The following is a 16,108-nucleotide window of genomic DNA, read 5'->3' on the forward strand; positions in this document are numbered from 1 at the left end:
TGGAAGTAAAGCTCTCCTCAGCAAATGTAAAAGAACAGAAATTATAACAAACTATCTCTCAGACCACAGTGCAATCAAACTAGAACTCAGGATTAAGAATCTCACTCAAAACTATTCAACTACAAGGAAACTGAACAACCTTCTCCTGAATGACTACTGGGTACATAACGAAAGGAAGGCAGAAATGAAATAAAGATGTTCTTTGGAACCAACAAGAACAAAGACACAACATACCAGAATCTCTGGGACACATTCAAAGCGGTGTGTAGAAGGACATTTATAGCACTAAATGCCCACAAGAGAAAGCAGGAAATATCCAAAATTGACACCACAACATCACAATTAAAAGAACTAGAAAAGCAAGAGCAAACACATTCAAAAGCTAGCAGAAGGCAAGAAATAACTAAAATCAGAGCAGAACTGAAGGAAATAGAGACACAAAAAACCTTTCAAAAAATTAACTGATCCAGGAGCTAGTTTTTTGAAAGCATCAACAAAACTGATAGACTGCTAGCAAGACTAATAAAGAAAAAAAGAGAGAAGAATCAAATAGACGCAATAAAAAATGATAAAGGGGATATCACCACTGATCCCACAGAAATACGAACTACCATCAGAGAATACTACAAACACCTCTATGCAAATAAACTAGAAAATCTAGAAGAAATGGATAAATTCCTCAACACATACACCCTCCCAAGACTAAACCGGGAAGAAGTTGAATCTCTGAATAGACCAATAAGAGGAGCTGAAATTGTGGCAATAATCAATAGCTTACCAACCAAAAAGAATACAGGACCAGATGGATTCACAGCTGAATTCTACCAGAGGTACAAGGAGGAACTGGTACCATTCCTTCTGAAACTATTCCAATCAATAGAAAAAGAGGGAATCCTCCCTAACTCATTTTATGAGGCCAGCATCATCCTGATACCAAAGCTGGGCAGAGACAAAACCAAAAAAGAGAATTTTAGACCAATATCCTTGATGAACATTGATGCAAAAATCCTCAATAAAATACTGGCAAACCAAATCCAGCAGCATATCAAAAAGCTTATCCACCATGATCAAGTGGGCTTCATCCCTGGGATGCAAGACTGGTTCAATATACGCAAATCAATAAATGTAATCTAGCATATAAACAGAACCAAAGACAAAAGCCACATGATTTTCTCAATAGATGCAGAAAAGGCCTTTGACAAAATTCAACAACACTTCATGCTAAAAACTCTCAATAAATTAGGTATTGATGGGACGTATCTCAAAATAATAAGAGCTATCTACGACAAACCCACAGCCAATATCATACGGAATGGGCAAAAACTGGAAGCATTCCCTTTGAAAACTGGCACAAGACAGGGATGCCCTCTCTCACCACTCCTATTCAACATAGTGTTGGAAGTTCTGGCCAGGGCAATTAGGCAGGAGAAGGAAATAAAGGGTATTCAATTAGGAAAAGAGGAAGTCAAATTGTCCCTGTTTGCAGATGACATGATTGTATATCTAGAAATCCCCATTGTCTCAGCCCAAAATCTCCTTCAGCTGATAAGCAACTTCAGCAAAGTCTCAGGATACAAAATCAATGTATAAAAATCACAAGCGTTCTTATACACCAACAACAGACAAACAGAGAGCCAAATCATGAGTGAACTCCCATTCACAATTGCTTCAAAGAGAATAAAATACCTAGGAATCCAACTTACAAGGGATGTGAAGGACCTGTTCAAGGAGAACTACAAACCACTGCTCAATGAAATAAAAGAGGATACAAACAAATGGAAGAACATTCCATGCTCATGGGTAGGAAGAATCAATATCGTGAAAATGGCCATACTGCCCAAGGTAATTTATAGATTCAATGTCATCCCCATCAAGCTACCAATGACTTTCTTCACAGAATTGGAAAAAACTACTTTAAAGTTCATATGGAACCAAAAAAGAGCCCGCATCACCAAATCAATCCTAAGCCAAAAGAACAAAGCTGGAGGCATCACGCTACCTGACTTCAAACTATACTACAAGCCTACAGTAACCAAAACAGCATGGTACTGGTACCAAAACAGAGATATAGACCAATGGAACAGAAGAAAGCCCTCAGAAATAATGCCGCATATCTACAACTATCTGATCTTTGACAAACCTGACAAAAACAAGCAATGGGGAAAGGATTCCCTGTTTAATAAATGGTGCTGGGAAAACTGGCTAGCCATATGTAGAAAGCTGAAACTGGATCCCTTCCTTACACCTTATACAAAAATCAATTCAAGATGGATTAAAGACTTAAACGTTAGACCTAAAACCATAAAAACCCTAGAAGAAAACCTAGGCATTACCATTCAGGACATAGGCATGGGCAACGACTTCATGTCTAAAACACCAAAAGCAATGGCAACAAAAGCCAAAATTCACAAATGGGATCTAATTAAACTAAAGAGCTTCTGCACAGCAAAAAAAACCACCATCAGAGTGAACAGGCAACCTACAAAATGGGAGAAAATTTTTGCAACCTACTCATCTGACAAAGGGCTAATATCCAGAATCTACAATGAACTCAATCAAATTTACGAGAAAAAAACAACCCCATCAAAAAGTGGGCAAAGGACATGAACAGACACTTCTGAAAAGAGGACATTTATGTAGCCAAAAAACACATGAAAAAATGCTCATCATCACTGGCCATCAGAGAAATGCAAATCAAAACCACAATGAGATACCATCTCACACCAGTTAGAATGGCAATCAATCATTAAAAAGTCAGGAAACAACAGGTGCTGGAGAGGATGTGGAGAAATAGGAACACTTTTACACTGTTGGTGGGACTGTAAACTAGTTCAACCATTGTGGAAGTCAGTGTGGCGATTCCTCAGGGATCTAGAACTAGAAATACCATTTGACCCAGCCATCCCATTACTGGGTATATACCCAAAGGACTATAAATCATGCTGCTATAAAGACACATGCACACGTATGTTTATTGCGGCATTATTCACAATAGCAAAGACTTGGAACCAACCCAAATGTCCAACAATGATAGACTGGATTAAACCCAAATGTCCAACAATGATAGACTGGATTAAGAAAATGTGGCACATAAAAACCATGGAATACTATGCAGCCATAAAAAATGATGAGTTCATGTCCTTTGTAGGGACATGGATGAAATTGGAAATCATCATTCTCAGTAAACTATCACAAGAACAAAAAGCCAAACACTGCATATTCTCACTCATAGGTGGGAATTGAACAATGAGAACACATGGACACAGGAAGGGGAACATCACACTCTGGGGACTGTTGTGGGGGGAGTGGGGAGGAATAGCATTGGGAGATATACCTATTGCTAGATGGTGAGTTAGTGGGTGCAGCGCACCAGCATGGCACATGTATACATATGTAACAAACCTGCACATTGTGCACATGTACCCTAAAACTTAAAGTATAATAATAATAAATAAATAAAAGGAGCAATTTAGCTTTTGTTAATAACTGATTCTTCAGAATCTACTTATTAATAACTTGTCATATATTTTTAAATTACTTTGACTTAGATGTAGATCTCCCACCTGGCTATGTGACTGTGATCAAGTCCTGCAATCATGCTAAGCCTCGGTTTTCTCAACTGAAAAATAGAGGCAATATTAGAACCTGCATTTTAGCTTGTTGAAAACTTTATAACTTTGAGAAAATATATTTAAAGCACTGAACAGAGTGCCTGCTACATAGTATGTGCCCAATTAATTTCATATTGGAAAAAATACATTTTATTTTTTTCTTTTCTTTAGACAGAGTCTCACTCTGTTGCCCAGGCTGGAGTACAGTGGCGTGATCTCGGCTCACTGCAAGCTCCGCCTCCCAGGTTCATGCCATTCTCCTGCCTCAGCCTCCCGTGTAGCTGAGACTACAGGCTCCCGCCGCCACGCCCGGCTAATTTTTTTGTATTTTTAGTAGACACGGGGTTTCACCATGTTAGTCAGGATGGTCTCGATCTCCTGACCTCCTGATCTGCCCGCCTCCACCTCCCACAGTTCTGAGATTACGAACATAAGTGCCAGAAAAAATATATTTTCTATTTGACTCACGTTTGTTTGTCACCCTTGAACACAGTGCCTGACACAAAAAAGGCACTCAAAATAATACAAGGATAACTATATGACTAAATTATATTATTATAAAAATTTCCTGACACTAGCTTTGCACAGAAAAATGATAATAAAACAGTGAACTTGATTGCAACTGGACAGTGTGCAAAAGAATCAAGGAGCAGAACAAAAAGCGTGAGACCACACACACCTGGGTGAAAAATGTCATCAGGAATGCAGTGTCCTGTGTTGACTCTGAGCAGGATCAGTTCCTGTCATTTTCTTCTGTGCTGGATTTTCTCTCATTGTTTGTTTTGACACAAACAGGAGCAATATTGCAAGATAAATATTGTGCCATATAGCCAGACGGCTGTCAAATTTTTTCAAAAGACGGCTCTAAAGAATCCAGAGCCACCAACTCCTCAGCTCTGCAGAACAGGCAGCTTGATCATCACACTCCTCTCGTCACTCTCTGCATGTCTTTCTAATTTTATCAAGTTGTTTACCTTAAGGGGAGAGGATAGGAAGACCATATCGTGTGTTACAGTGTGATGATTAATACTGAGTGTCAACTCGATTGTATTGAAAGATGCAAAGTATTGATCCTGAGTGTGTCTGTGAGGGTGCTGCCAAAGGAGATTAACATTTGAGGCAGAGGACTGGGAAAGGCAGACCCACCCTCAGTCTGGGTGGGCACCATCTACTCAGCTGCCAGCGTGGCCAGAATAAAAGCAGGCAGAAGAACGTGGAAAGACTCGACTGGTTTAGTCTTCTGGCCTCCATCTTTTTCCTGTGCTGGATGCTTCCTGGCCTCAAACATCAGACTCCAAGTTCTTCAGCTTTGGGACTCAGACTGGCTTCCTTGCTCATCAGCTTGCAGACAGTCTATTTTGAGACCTCACCTTGTGATCCTGTGAGTCAATACTCCTTAATAAACTCCCTGTTATATACACATCTGTCCTATTAGTTCTGACCTTCTACAGAACCCTGACTAATATATACAGGAAGTGACTAATATGCTGAGCACACAGTGATAGCCCTCTTGTAATCTGCTAGCCATGTTGTCTCAGGCAGGGGTTATGGGTCAATAGTAGGGATCTGGGTTTATATATTGGGCAATAGAAACAATACAAGTGATTTTTTTCATTGCCATGGCTTGAAAGCATGACACATTGCAAAACTTTTATGCAGTGTGTTGGAATCAACAGGGTTAGGTGCTTCCTGCATTAAATGGGAAATAGGAAAAAAAATAGGGTAGAAGAAAGTACATCTAAAATACAGAGCTGCTTTAAAAAAGTTTTGAAATTCTAAAACAAAAACCTGTTCCTCAGAGTGTGGCACATGGGCCACCTGCATCCGTGGGATGGTTAACTTTTATGTATCATCTTAACTGAGCCACAGGGTGCCCACATATTTAGGTAAACATTACCCATGGGTAAGACTTAAGTTGCGATTCATCCTGAGTAAAATTCCTCTCTAGCTGCAAAACTGTGAAACCAGAGGAGATTTTTGCTTCCAAAATACAAGACTGGAACAAGCATAGGAGACAGATGCCCACTCCAAAAAAGAGAAATGAGCAAGGAAGGAGAGATGATGGGTGTCAGGTCCGGAACCCAGCAAACGTTTCCTCCAGCTCCCTTCTTTTCTTCCTGTGCCCTCACCAGAATCACCACTTCCATTCATATTTCTAGCACGTTCTTTAACACTCTTCAGGATGCTACCTGTTGCCCAGGTTCAGAGCTGTCTCCACATTTTTACATATTTAGCAGAATCCTGTCTCTCTGTATCAAAATTTGTATTAGTCTGCTCTGGCTGCTATAACAAAATGCTTTAGACATTTTTTGTTATTGGGATAGAATAAATATATTTTTATATAAGAACATGAATTTTGGGAGGCCAGGGTGGAGTGCTATGAAATGAATTGTGTCTTCCCCAAATTCATACATTGAAACCCTAACCCCCAATGTCACTATATAAGTGAAGCCTGTAGGAGATAATTAGGTTTGAGTGAAGTCTTCAGGGCAGGGCCGTAATCCAATAGGTCTGGTGTCCTTACGTGAGCTAGAGATAGTTTTCTTTCCACTTGCACATAGAGAAAAAGCCATGTGAGGACACAGCAAAAAGGCAGTCATCTGCAGGCCACGAAGAAATCCCTCACAGGGAAACAGAATAGACATGCAGTTGATCTTGAACTTCCCAGCCTCCAGAATTGTGAGAAATAAATGTCTGTTGTTTAAGCCACCCAGTTTTGAGTATTTTGTTATGGCAGCCTGAACAGACTGACAATCGAATTGCTTTTTTGTTAACATACAAATTCCTGGGTCCCATCCCAGAAATATGTATCTGTATCTATGGGAATTGAACCCAGAAATCTATATTCTAACAATATCCCCAGGGGATTCTTTTTATACTTTAAAATTAAAAAAAATTATTAACACAGAATACCTCTGACTTTAAAAAATGGAACAAGAAGAGAAACACTACAAGACAGAGGTTACCACATTTCTTCAGTTTAGTGTCCCAGAAAATTTTTAATGACCACAAGAAACATCTAAGGGTTTCACTTACTAAGTAGATACAAACAACCTAATAAGAATTTAATATCCTAAGAGCTTAGTAGCAGTTTGATAAAGTAGTCACAAAAATCTGTTTCCTTCTTATTCACAATTACTGCCTAATGGTATTTATGTACCTGGGGACACTATACAATCTTTCAACCTTGGAATCAGTTTGGATGCCATCACTCTTCCTGTTACATGTTAGTTTTCACATGGCATTTGCTTTTTAGTCGCTGCAATCACCAAAAACACAGCTTCAAAAGAAATGATGTCATTGAAAGAATTTAACGTATGCTAATGTGGAAACTATGGATTACCTTGAGCCAGTGTTTTACATAGTGTCCGACAAATGTCAAGTATCACTATTTTCCTCAAATATTTAAACTATGCCAGCAACAACCCTATGAGTTCACTGGCATACCAGCATGCCTCGATACACAGTTTGGGAACCCACACTACAGACATTAAGTTGAGTTTTAGTCAATGAGAAGCATCGCACGGCCTTTACAAGTATAGTAAACATATATGCTTAGACGGCAATTCTTTAGCTCTATGAAACCAACAGTGAACATCAACTGTCACTGTTCCTCACCTTTTCTGTCACAATTTTGTAGAAACAGCCTCAATCCACTGGGCAGTACCAGAGGTTCCTGTAGATGACCCTGCAACTAGAATCATAGCTGATTGACATGGACTCAAAATATGGCAATTGGATTTTTTCTCTTCTGAATTTACAAATGAAAATAGTCACAAACTGAAGGTTAATGGAACTGGGGCAGTCATTTTTCTCATAGTCATAATATACAGGTGAAGGTGAAGGAACGGAAAGGATGAAAATAAGAGTGGAACCTCTCCTGGTTATACCTAACAAACTGCTTTCTACAGGGTTTTTTTGTTGTTGCTGTTTTTTGTTTTTTTGAGACAGACTCTTGCTCTGTCACCCAGGCTGGAGTGCAGTCGCGCGATCTCAGCTCATTGCAGGCTCCGCCTCCCGGGTTCATGCCATTCTCCTGCCTCAGCCTCCTGAGTAGCTGGGACTACAGGCACCCACCACCACGCCCGGCTAATTTTTTGCATTTTTAGTACAGACGGGGTTTCACCATGTTAGCCAGGATGGTCTCGATCTCCTGACCTCATGATCTACCTGCCTCGGCCTCCCAAAGGGCTGGGATTACAGGCGTGAGCCACCTTGCCCGGCCTCTAAAGTTTTATTTTCCATTGTCATACTGTGATCTCATTTAGAAGTTGCTAGTACATACCAGAAGAATGCTTTTACCTGTGTGGCATGATAAAGATTCCACTAAGTTGGAAACTGGTTATTCTGACCACTATGAAATGTTGACTCTCAACTCCGCACAAAAGACTACCAAAGAAACCTGTGACTCAAGGAAACCAAAGTTTTAAACTCACAGCAGCAAAGGATAAAGTCACCTTGACAGATTCTCTATAGAGACAGAAAGAAGAATTTAGGGAAGAATATATATATATATATATATGTGTGTGTGTGTGTGTATATATATATATATATATATGTATATATATGTGTATGTGTGTGTATATGTGTATATATATATATATGATTTTTGTTTTGGGCCAAAGTGGTTTAAGGCAGATCTTTCAAAGAGGGAAACTGGTTGAAATTGGGCAAAATTCATGACCTAATAGTTTAAAATTCGTAAGCACAATGAGGTGAGGAATTGGAGACAATTCTTGATAAGGAAACTGTTGTCTGATAAGGGAGCTGTTTGACCAGATGAGTAAGCTATTTGCTCAGGTAATTTGGTTTGCAAGAATTTCCTGAAGCAGTGGGGTTATTTGTTAGTATACAGCTTTGTTTTTATTTGTTAGTATACAGCTTTATCTTTCTTGGCAAGAATTTCCTGGTAAAACAGTTAAGACATGTTGACACAAGTGTTCTCAATCCTCAAAACTAGGCTTAAGAAAACCGTATTTCATAAAAATTGACTGAGGCGATAGATCTTGTGTTATGGACTGAGTTGTGTCTCCCTGTCAAATTCATATGTTGAAGCCCTAACCCCCAGTGCAACTGTGTTTGGAGATAGGGCCTTTAGGAAAATAATCAAGGTTGACTGAGGTCCGAAAGATGGGATCCTAATCTGTTAAGACTGGTGTCCTTATAAAAGAGAAAAGACACCAGAGAACTCTGTCTTTCTGCCTGGGCACAGACAAAAAGCCATTTGAGAACACAGGGAGAAGGTGGCTGTCTGAAAGCCAGGAATAGAGAAGCCAAAAGCCAACAGTGGGAGCACTGATCTTACAGCCACCAGAAAACAATATTTTTGTTGTTTAAACCACCCATGCCTTGGTATTCTGTTATGGCAGCCTATGCAGATTAATGTACCCTGAGGATCAAAGGCAGATAGTGTTACTGCTATGAAATAGAGGAGGAGGAGTATGAATAGAACTCAGCATGAACTCTTGTTATAATAAGCACTTAGACAAAACCTAACAAAGATTGCCATTATCCTGACAGACAGATCTACCAGGAACCACTTAAAAAGAAACGTAAGGGCTTTCTTACTAAGCAAGATTCACAATCAGTGCATTACCCATCAAAATAAGAGAAGAAAAAATAGGTGGAAGATAAAGGACATCATTAATTGGCTGCAAGAATAAGAATGATAGCCTATGTTCTATCATTGCTTGTTATATTACTTGGTCAGGTAAGTCTTCTCCAAAACTCATCTTGTTTTAATGTGATCTCATTATGTAATGTTATTTAACCACAGATTGTACTTCCATTGCATCAAAGGTTGAGATGTGCAGTATAAATCCTTGAGAAATGCTTAGAAGTTTTCAGATGAAGAAAACTTTATGCATAGTCAGCCAAACATTTCTGAGTATTCCTGGGTTTCCGAGAATGTCGTGACATCTTATATGGAACCTGCTGTGATTTCGCATCTCACTCTGTAAAAATCCTCACCAAAAGACCGGAGACTCCAAATGGCTCCCTCTCTCAGGCTCTTCTGAATACTGCACCCAGAATAGTCAACTCATAACAACAGGAATAAAAATAAATTGACTACTCCCCTGGGCATGTATTTGTAGCAGATTCCAGTAATACAATGACAAGAACATTCTTTAAACTCTAATGTCCTGCCTTTTTGTGCTTTTATAGGTTCTGCTATTGATTTGTTTATATTCTATTTGCTTGTTAATGGTCTAGAAATATACTGTACAGTATCTAAAACACCATCATCATACTTGACTCCTCTCCTTTTTCTCTTTTATTTGTAGCAATATCTGGAATTTCTCATGAAGAATAAGATAGGAATACAAGTAGTTTATCTTCAGTAGTGATGAAGATAGATATTTACTAGAATATATAAATGGACAAACAGGGAAACTAGAATGTTGAAATAAACTAAGATTTAATCCCTTCCCTCAGACAGGCTATAAAAATGATATTAGGGATTTGCTACAGAAACAAAAGAAAACTGCTGTTTTTAATTCTTTCTTGGCTTACTCATCCAAAAGTTTAATAAGCTGTGTACCTAAATGGGAGATGGATTTTACAATTTTGGAATAACAGTATGTTTATAAATCTCTTTTGTACCTCTTCTGTGCTGAAACTAGAGATCCGTCATTTTAATTGAGCTTCAGATGGACAAAATTCTTACTTTCCTTACAAATCAATGTTTTTAAATAACCAGGGGGAACAGTCACTATGGTTCATAGATACATTTTCAGTTACTCAAGGATTTATAATATTAAGGAGTGGAAGCTTTTTTTTTTTTTTTTTTTAATTCTTCACTGGTCCAACCATGATGCCTTCACCAAAGTTGGGGACTGTAACCGAATGCTCAGAAATGTGTTCCCCTCTTTAGTCAATGCTAAGATGCATGTATTTTCATATTTTAACATTGTTTAAACTGAATTATCTACATGTAATTATCATAAGTTTTTCCTCCCCAAATATGTTAATGCATCAATTGTTTCTTCTGACTGATAATATCTTAAATTGGGGAAGGAAAGATAAGTATAAAAATTCTTTCGGCTATCACTCTACAATCTCAGGACCGAATTGAGATATCTCTCCTTTACAATCCAATAAAAGTTATATTTATTGAGGCTTTTCCACCTGCCAGGCACTGTGCCAGATTTGTTCTTGATTGAGAATTTTATTTTATTCAATTAAATTAGAAGGCTTGGGGTTTTTGTTGCTTGTTTCTTTTGTTTTTATGCAAAGTGAAAAATCACTTCTCAGGGACTAGTTTCTTCTCTAAAAAAGAACATTCTTTAGAATAGAGCAGAGCAAACCCATTCAGTGATAGATTTCCTCGACGCTTGATTCGTGACTGTCCAACCTGAAAGCACTCACTCGGAAGCCACAGTAGCATGGGCAGGGAAAATTACAGGACACAGAGCCAGTCACTACTGAAGCATGACAAATGAAGGCAGAAGGTCTCTGCCTGGCAAGGACAAGTGAACTGCTCACCCATCTCCCTGAGCCCTGGGTTTCACAGCATCTGGTACTGCCTCAAATAGGGGGCAACCAGCAGCCCTGAAACCTGCATATGATATCTGAAATATCTGCATTTATCATTAAATGTTTGAGTATTTACCTCCCTTTGTTCCTTTCTCCCCTCCACCCCTGCCTTGTGGTTGTCTACATTCCCTTAGCCTTGCTGCACGTGCCTTCAAATGTTATGAGAAAAATGGACTAGAAAGTAGAAATATAGATATCTCAAAGGCATTTGTCTGTATGCCCTGATTTCCTAGCAAAGATGTGAAACTACCTTGATATTGCACTTTGAAATTATTGCTCCAGAATCAGGGTACTGAAGTTTGCACCCCAGCTATACTGCTTATGAACTGTGACCTTGGGCAATTTACTCAACCTCCTTATATCTCAGGTTTTACTATTTAGGAAATTGCACAACAATTCCTTTTTGATACAGTCATTGTGAGGATTAGGTAAGATGATGCAATGCAAACTGTTTAACATGATGCCTGACATATAGCACAGGATCAATAAATGTGATGGCTATTCTTAATGTTGAGTTTTAATTAATCTAAGGAATCTCTTTCTACTAAATCTCCATGTCAGTAAGTTACTAGCCAAAAGTAGCTTAAACTAAGGACAGCTCAACCAATAGAAGAATGATTTTCTTTAGCTGATTGCAGGATTAAATTGTCACAAAAATATCTCGATAGATAAATAAATAATGACAGCACCGGAATTAAAATGTCAATTGGTAATTAAATACAATTCCTCAAAAATTATATTCAAAAGTATTAGTCTACTGCATTATAATTAGACATTTTATACGTAGTTCACCTGCCTTTGAATTTTGACATTGCCTGAAATTCCCCTGCTTCTACATCTATTCCTCTCTGCATTATTTCCCCTAACCATTAATTCCTACATAAATTAACGTATTTATGCATTCGCTTATCCATTCAAATATTGTCATAGTATGTGGCTTTTTCCTCCCATACAAATTTTAAATTTACTATTTTAAAAATTCTATATAATTTTTCCTTGCCGATTGTAGTCTAATAAATACTTAGTTTTTATCATTATCACATTTTTAGGCAAGGTTTGCATTGCAATTTTGTTTGCATACAAAGAAATCATAATGTCTTATACATTTATGTGTCTTAAATGCAATACTAGTCTAATTGATGTTCCTTAACTTCGATGTGATTAAAGACAATGATTTTTTTGGATTCTTTCTCCTGCCAATTCTTATTATTCATTAAGTGCTTCTTATTTCCTCTCTGCATGAAGGATACTCCTGAAGAATTCTAAATGTCAGGTAACTTGAATTATCAGAAAGTCCTATTCAGATGTGGATGGCCTATCTTTAGATTTGTAATATGATCTTCTAGAGAATATCTCACAAACATGTTAGAAAGTAATATATTTTGGCTTAGTATTAGAAAGAATGTCATAAAGTGCTGAATTGCACTAGAATGAATTTTTTAAGATGACGAAGTCCCTCCTAATGAACAGACCAAGAAGAGCCTGTGATATTATTCATCGGAAGTGCTGCAGGTGAATTTGGCAGAATAATTAGGCAACAGCTCTAGCTAAGGCACCTTCTTACTCAGACAGTTTGTTGTTAAGTTAGTTATTTCCACATATAGAAACCTGGTAGGTGGAGAATCTGGTAAGAACAAGATCTGGATCTCAGACATGTATTAATTTGTGGTCAGAGAGGAGAAGAAAAAAATACTTTAGGTTGGAGGCAGGGACTTGGCATTTGTTCAAGTTGGGATGCAAGTGGCAGATAAGGGTGATGGCAGTCCCAGGCCATGGTCAGAATGGCTCAAGATAGAGGAAGCTAATACTATGCTTCCTCTCTACTGCACTTCACTGCAGGAAGCAATCAAAAGGCATGCCAAGCTAAGAACTTTACAGAGAGCTGCTTTAGGGTGTATTACATCTCTGAAGCATAAACCATAGTGAAACAACAGAAGTGAAACATTTTAACATGGAAATGAATGAATCTTTTTTTTAAAAAAAGAAAGAAATATTTTGAGTGAGTTTCCTCATGTTCACCAAATAATCAGCTTCATTTTTCTTTTCCTGAATAAAATGTATTCTAAGGTTGTCTTACATCCTATCATCACCCTTTCAGGTAAAATTTGATCATTCATTCATTTGGACAACATTCATAGGCCCTCGACAATGTGCCAAGCACATCTCTAGATGCTGGGGATAAAAAGATAAATTAGATTTGGTCTCTGATTTCCGGAACCAACCTCTAAGACTTACTTATGAAAGAGTTAGTCATGTAAAATAAAAGATGAATAGCAATACAGTATGATGAGTGTTATAACTGAACTATAGAGAAAAATGGAACTTCTAAGGAATCAATTATTCACCAAATTGCTATTTCCCAAGAAAAATGTTACACTAAATAGATAATTAAACTGCCTGACTTACTGAAGTTCTAGGGGCCGGAGAATATAAAATCTTCTTGCATTGTTGGAAAGAACTTAAATTGTTTGCTGTTAAAATGCTTTTATGTATTTTTGAAATAGAATCACCTTATGATTAGGGTAATTACTTCTTTTAAGATAACAAAATCATGCCCTATTGAAGCTAAATTGAGTTTGTTTTCTGAGCAGTATAGAGATTCCTTAAATAACTAAAGTAGAGCTACCATTCTATCCAGCAATCCCACTACTGGGTATCTACCCCAAGGAAAATAAGTCATTATATGAAAAAGACACATGCACACGTGTTTATAGCAGCACAATTAGCAAAAGCAAAGATATGGAACCAACCTAAATGTCTGTTAACCAATGAGTGGTTAAAGAAAATGTGGTGTATATATACCATAGAATACTACTCAGCCATAAAAAGGAATGAAATAATGGCATCCTCAACAACCTGGATAAATTGGAGACCATTATTTTTGAGTGAAGTAACTCAGGAGTGGAAAACCAGACATCGTATGTTGTCACTTATAAGTGGGAGCTAAGCTATGAGGACACAAAGGCATAAGAATGATACAATGGACTTCAGGGACTCATGGGGAAAAGGTGGGGGGGTGGCAGTGAGGGATGAAAGACTACACATTGGATATGGGGTACACTGCTTGGGTGATGGGTGCACCAAAATCTCAGAAATCACCACTAAAGAAATTATCCCCATGTAACCAAAAACCACCTTTTCCCCAAAAACTATTGAAATATATTTTTGAGTTTGTTTTCTGTAATAATTCACAATTATTATTTATCCAGCCATATGAAATGATACTAATGATTTTTAAGCATTCTCTACTTACTATAAATAATATAAAAGTATTTTCCAGTGGAAGTGACTCCTCCAAATTCCAGGGTTCGTGTTTTCCAAATTCCTAAAAAGAAGGATAGTGAGGAACATAAATGTAGTTTAAATGTAAAGGTCAAAATCAGTTAAAGATATTTTTAAAAACCCAAATATTCAGTAATTTTAAAGGAGAAGCAAACATTTATTAACACTAGTAAAGCAAATTAGGAATATACGTCTCAAATACCCAACCTTGGAGTACACAATGTTAGATTTCACTAATAAAATATTGCTTGGATTTTTAATGAAAGTAAATCTGAAATTTTAAAAATTCAGACAATCTCTGGCAGCTGTCATCTGATCAGAGTTCTAATACTAAAGGTTTGAAGATCCACTTGTGGTGGATTTGAGGACAAAACATTCTGACTGATGTGGATGCTTCTGTAACTTCTTTGAATCCTTGCAACTTGAGGTCAATACCAGGATGCTTTTTGCAAATGCAAACAAAAGAAAACGGTTTTTTAATGATATACCCCAAAATCTTAACTGGTTGAATTTTTGTTTAAGATTAAGTAATAGGTGCTTTATTTAGATTAATTAGCAAGAAGATCACAGTAGTCAATAGATAACTGAAAGACACCATCTGTTCCCTTTTCCAATTGTATCTATGAGCTTTGCATGGGTGTACCAGGGAACATGGGAGAATTAATTAGGCAGCAAATGAAATCTTCTAACAGATGGCACCCATTTACTTCTTGCAAATACATACCAGCAAATTTGTGTGCTTTCCCTTTCATCTTGTTTACCTCCTAGAAAGTTTTGAAGAACCACTGGAGTCTGACCATCAGTTGCCCATCTGAAAAAAAAAGTTCAAAAATGTAGAAAAATTGTGTGGGACTTAGCTTCACGAGAAAATGACTGGTAGGAAATAACATCATGAGAACTTTATAAAGACTTGAAATCTCACTTTGATAAGAGTTTAAATCAAGTTGGTTTTAATCCCAAGATCACTGTTGCTTTCCTTTTCTATTGTGTGTGGCTTTTAGTGTACACTAAGAATTTTTGTTTTAATATCTTTGCATATTAATACAGAGCTCTCATTTGTTTTATAAAAGCTGTCCTCCAAAGTTTATGTATTGATATAGTTTACATAATACATTTCTAAATGTGGCTCTAGATATTTCTGAATCACTAAAGAAATAATATAGCAAGACCTCTAGGCCCAGTTTTATTTTATGAGCTGCATCTTCAGAGGAGCAAGCTTCTGGTTTGAAGAAAAATATATTGTTCCAACAATTATCCCCACCAAAGAGCATTGCCACTTCACCATTTTTCTTTTATTTTCTTATCAGTGCACTGAAAATAGTACTGTAAACATTCCTGCTCAATTTCATAACATGCAAATCATCCTTAAACAACTAAAATCAGGCCATTCCACCCATTTGAAATTGCTTTTTCAGAAGTCATGATTGACATCTTAATTTTCAAATGCCATAGTTTCTTCTCTGTAGCATTTTGACAAGATTCACCACTCTTTCTCTAACTTTAAGACAATATTATCTTCTAGTGTGTCTCTTAACAAACCAAATGACATTTCTACATTTCTATTGGTCCTACTTTGTTCAACAGTTCCTTTATTTTTACTATCATAAAACTTTGAAGAAAAACAGTTGCTTAAATGCATATACTTCTAAGAAGTTTTATCACCTTCCCTGTGAGAGGTA

The 16,108-nt window shown here is 37.3% G+C and overlaps 2 long non-coding RNA genes across 2 annotated transcripts in view; one reads left to right on the forward strand and one right to left on the reverse strand.

Moving 5' to 3' along the window:
- The window catches only part of LOC104002126 (uncharacterized), a 227,019-nt gene that overhangs the window by 191,431 nt on the left and 19,480 nt on the right, over nucleotides 1-16,108 (forward strand). The window lies entirely within an intron of this gene.
- Nucleotides 1-16,108, reverse strand: part of LOC134808305 (uncharacterized) — a 90,764-nt gene that overhangs the window by 55,099 nt on the left and 19,557 nt on the right. The window contains exons 3-4 of the long non-coding RNA XR_010150989.1: nucleotides 15,154-15,240; nucleotides 14,401-14,472 (exon numbers count right to left, since the gene is read on the reverse strand). This is a non-coding gene — a long non-coding RNA (uncharacterized LOC134808305). The remainder of the gene's footprint in view (nucleotides 1-14,400; nucleotides 14,473-15,153; nucleotides 15,241-16,108) is intronic.

The sequence above is a fragment of the Pan troglodytes genome, chromosome 15, assembly GCF_028858775.2.
Source record: "Pan troglodytes isolate AG18354 chromosome 15, NHGRI_mPanTro3-v2.0_pri, whole genome shotgun sequence".
Taxonomy (NCBI): Eukaryota; Metazoa; Chordata; class Mammalia; order Primates; family Hominidae; genus Pan; species Pan troglodytes.